A 4,739-nucleotide genomic window follows, 5' to 3' on the forward strand; every position below is an offset into this window, starting at 1 on the left:
CCTGCATTTGTGTAATTTCCATATGCAAATCGCCTTTGATACACAGCAGGGCTTTGGAAGCCACCATAGCGAGGTTGTTCTTGACAGATACTTGAACTCAGATGTAGCTGGTTGGCTACCTGCTTAACAATAGTTGAATGCTGGTATTGCTCTGCCATTGCGACTAACTAGAAAAAAAACTCCTGCAGATTCACAAAAAAATTGTGGTCAGTTCTTACTAGAAAAAAATTAACCATGATCAGATCATCTTGAGGAATGCCAATCCTGCAACTTATTGCTAGTAACAATTTTTACTAGTTTGACAAGGGTCATCTAACAAAAATCTCAAGAAGTCTTCAGGTTACATAAGAGAGTCATTCAGTTGCAAGTTGAATATCACTTTTAACATCAATTGTAAACTAAATCATGCAAAAGGAACAAATTTTAATAATCTTTGCATAATGCACAAAAGAATTGTCCGATTGGGGAATTAATGGGAACAAAAAATCTAGCATTAGAACCAGAAAGCATTGTGATCAAGAAAAGAGTTATAATTGCATAATCAACGGCATTGACAATAAGATATAATCTTGAATAGTGAGCAATACTTAGTGTCAAGAGACCAAGTTCAGTCCCTGAAACAATGATGAACAAACCCCGTCTAGGTTATATGATTAAAGTGCAGTAGATCTTCCCATTGCTTATGTTCCTTAAAGATGAATGAAAAAATAGGGCCCCGTTTGATAAACATTAATGTAAAAATGAGAATGAAAAATACAGTTACAGGAAGCACGCAAGAGATAAAAATTCAAATTTGATGGCTTGATGTGATGGATAACGATCATATTTTTCATTTTAATGAGGAAAGAATAGCAAACAAACGGGGACTAAATCTAAAAATTACTGAAACTTATATAACCCGGAACTGCAGTAATATTGAGGATACAAGACCAAAAAGTAGATCGTGGAGTGCATGATGGATATTGCCTAATAGAAAGGGAAGTAGCCTCTACAAACCGCAAAATTATCTATCAGCCAACGGAAAATCAATATCTATGTGCAAAAAAGGTCCAAATTACGGGCAAACACGTTGATTTCGACCAGATCTGCAATATACTGAACGTTGTCATTTGGAATACTACCAAAATTCATAATTTTGTTCCAAAAATGCATGAAACAAGATAAAATTCGCCATATAACACAACGTGTAGATACTCAAACACTAGTGGAAACATCAGATCTACAAAAAGAACTGTAAGTAGAAAAGTGCATTCAGATCTACAAAAATGTAAAAGAAAACAAACCTTAAAAATAAAAACTTTTCTATATTTCATTCACAGATCTAAAAGTATAAGATGCTTCAGTGGACAAATACATATATAAACAAAAATCACAGTACCCAAGAAGATGAATCAAATGGATTAAAATTGAAACAGGAATGGAACGGTTATAAAACTACCGAAATTCAATCTGAAGCCTCGGGGCAAAATAATTGGATTGAGCGATGAACATTGAAATTACCTGCGTTCGAATCGCCTCCGAAATCGGGAAGAGAGGAGAGAAGAACGAGGAGAAATGTATTGGTGCAGAGAATTTGAACGAGAGGCCAATTGCGGAGGCTGGACACAACAATATATGGTGGCTCGCCATAACCTAGCTGTACATATTTTTCCTTGGGGCAACTTACACAAATGCCCTAAATTTTGGGGTGGTTTTGAAAACTCAAGACAAAATTGGACTAAACGGCAAATTATTTTTGTATGTATTTATGCTCAAACATAAACAGCAGCTTCCAAAATTTCAACACCATCGTCTGTCAAGCTCGAGTAATCAAGGAAAATCGAAAGAAAAAAGAATGAAAATGTGACATTCTATCAAAAAAGTTACGGTATCTAATTGAAACAATTAACAAATATATATATATTTTTGAAAATTTAAATAGATGAATTCAAATCTTGTTTCTTACATTCAATTTATATTTTTTAATCAATTCAATTGATGCATCCAATATATTTGCAAGAATGAGAATATGAAAATGTGACATTCTGTACTTTTCTCTAAAATAATCGCAATGCTTTTTTGTAGAATTAAATAGACGTATCTGTATATATTTTTGAAAATTTAAATATATAAATTCAAACATTGTTTTAATCTTGCATTCAATTTATATTTATTTAAATCAATTCAATTCAATTCAATTGATGCATTAAAGGTATTTGCGAGAATGAAAATTTGAAAAAGACACATTTTACCACTTTTCTATGAAAAAGTAGCAGTGCCTCATTGACAATTAACTAAATGTATACATATATGTTTTTGGAAATTTAAATACGCAAATTCGAACCATTTAATCAAATTCTCATATAGTGCTTTAAGTGATTACAAATGAAATATTTTTGTAATTAATAACTTTTCTACTGTTGTCAAATTTTATTATCAACACAGTGGAGTAAGTCCACATATTCGGTCACACAAGTTATGGATCTACTTGCAATTCATTAAACAATTAATATAGTAGATCGATGAAATTCAATGTTAGTTAATAAACTAAAGGTCCGTTTGATTGTAAGAATAAAATTTTGGGTGGAAAGAAAACGAATTTCAGGGAATTGAATTACGTAGAACTTGTTTTACTGAAAATTGTCAATTAAATGTGCGTAATTAAATGATTTCAAGAAGTTGACATATTAAGTGGGAAAAATTGAATAAGGGTATATTGGTGAAGGAATAAAACAAAATATTCTAAATTAAGAAACATGCCAATATATTTGGGACAAGAGAAAAAGAAACTCAGCTTATATAATTGGGACGGAGAGAGTAAACAAAAAGGAAAAAATTGCAATCGTAGTCTCAAAAAACGAACGCCAGCTTTAAAAACAACTCTTTTAAAAACAATAAGGTTCTACAAGTAAAAGATCTATTGAAAAAAATTCTACCCGGGGTTTTATTGTTCTTTTAATTTCGATTAGGGACACTTAAAAAGGTTCGAGGTCAATTATTGAAAAATCTTAAGGGGGCAATGTGAAAGAAATAAGAGGATTTTGGGCGGTTGCGCTGTTTTCTCTATTTGGAAGGTGTGGAAATGAAAAGGTCAATTCTTTACCATTCAAATTGGAACACAAATAGAGCCTTCTTTATGTAGGTCAAAGTTTGACTAAGTAAAGGTGTCTTTTGGGAGATGCATAATGCATTTCTCATGCCCTTTTCCCATTTGTTTTTTCCATATAGATCTGCGGTGGGTGTTGAGAGTCAGGAGAGAGCATTAGAAAAAGAAAAAGTGACACTGAACGTGTGGTGTGGGTTGAGAGTGGACGACTTATTGATAGTTTGGCTTAAATTATAAGTAACTCGTAGAGAAGAAACTTTATTCCTCGTGGGCAAGAATCGGTTTTGATTCGATTCCAAAAATTACATGGAATCAAATGGTTTTATTCATAATATATTTGAAGTTTAATGGATGATTTTGATTTTTGAAATACTCGAATTTGACCACCAAATGTTAGGAGTGACAATGAATCGAACTTGGCTCGTATCCGCAAATAAAGCTCAAATAATAGAGAATTTATATACGTTACGAGAAGATAGCATGCTTGTGTCATTTAAAATATTCCTGCTGCAAGTGGATCACAAATCCCAAAGAGGAAAAATAATATATATATTTTTTAATGATTGTCTAATTTGTTTTTAAAATTTTTAAATACTCAGAATCAATTGTTTTGATTTGATTTAAAATAAAAGTATAAAAGAGTTAATCAGTCGATGTAAATTCAAATCACCCAAAATTCAGAGTCCGTTTGGTCTGCGTTTTTGTTTTCAATTTTAAATTTATTTTCTATTTTTTATTTTGAGCGATTATTTTAAAATTGTGAAAAACGCATTTGATTTCTTATTCTAAAAAACTATCTCTTAAAGCAAAAAATTATAAGATGCGTTCGGTTTTAAAATTTAAAAACAGATTATGACCTTTTTCAATTAATTTGATTATTTAGTAAAACATGTCAATTTGATGCTATCATGTGATCAAAAAATATAAATTTTAAAGTTGGTAAAAAAAATGAATCATTGTAAATATATCTCTAACAATCGCTTCGAAATCACACATAACAAATCATTATCACTCGTAATTTGAGAAAATTTTAAGGTCATTTTCCTTATTTTGAGTGTTTCATTGAAACAGCTTAAAACATTAAAAAGTCATTTTTAGTTTTATGTTGTAAAATTTTCTTTGTTTTTGAAAACATGTTTTTAAAAATAACATACCAAACACATTTTGTGTGTTTTAGAAAAAAATGAAAAATGGTCGCGAAATGACAAACCAAATGCACTCTCAATTTCTTCTATTCAACTCAACAATTCGACATTTTTTCCATACACAGTGAAGTGTAAAATATGATTAAAGCCCTACTAGGTTACTACCTAATTAATGCATTGTTTGATCCACATTATTTGAAAAATATATATATTCTTAAATAGTGATTTTACATCATTTTAACCCCACATTCTTCAATAGAATAATATTATATGCAAATTCAAAATTCTTCCTTATTTTTCAGCCATACATTTTCTATCAATACACTATTCAAAAATGTATTTTTATGAAAATAATATGGCTCAAACAAGGGCTGAACTCCATCAAGGTTTATTAAGAATAAAATTTTGTAAATGTGATTTTTAGATATTATGGGGGGTTGAAGAGTAAAAATAAAAAATCGAATTTGTGTAAAAATGAAAATTTCCTAATCACAATAGTTTAATAATAC

The 4,739-nt window shown here is 30.4% G+C and overlaps 1 long non-coding RNA gene across 1 annotated transcript; it reads right to left on the reverse strand.

Moving 5' to 3' along the window:
- Positions 1 to 18: 18 nt before the first annotated feature.
- On the reverse strand, positions 19 to 1,625 carry LOC111400958. The gene is made up of 2 exons (XR_002703903.1): positions 1,501 to 1,625; positions 19 to 182 (listed from the first exon to the last, which is right to left on the reverse strand). It is a non-coding gene; the product is annotated as an uncharacterized LOC111400958 (long non-coding RNA).
- Positions 1,626 to 4,739: the final 3,114 nt, after the last annotated feature.

This window comes from Olea europaea, chromosome 1 (genome assembly GCF_002742605.1).
Source record: "Olea europaea var. sylvestris chromosome 1, O_europaea_v1, whole genome shotgun sequence".
In the NCBI taxonomy this organism is placed as follows: Eukaryota; Viridiplantae; Streptophyta; class Magnoliopsida; order Lamiales; family Oleaceae; genus Olea; species Olea europaea.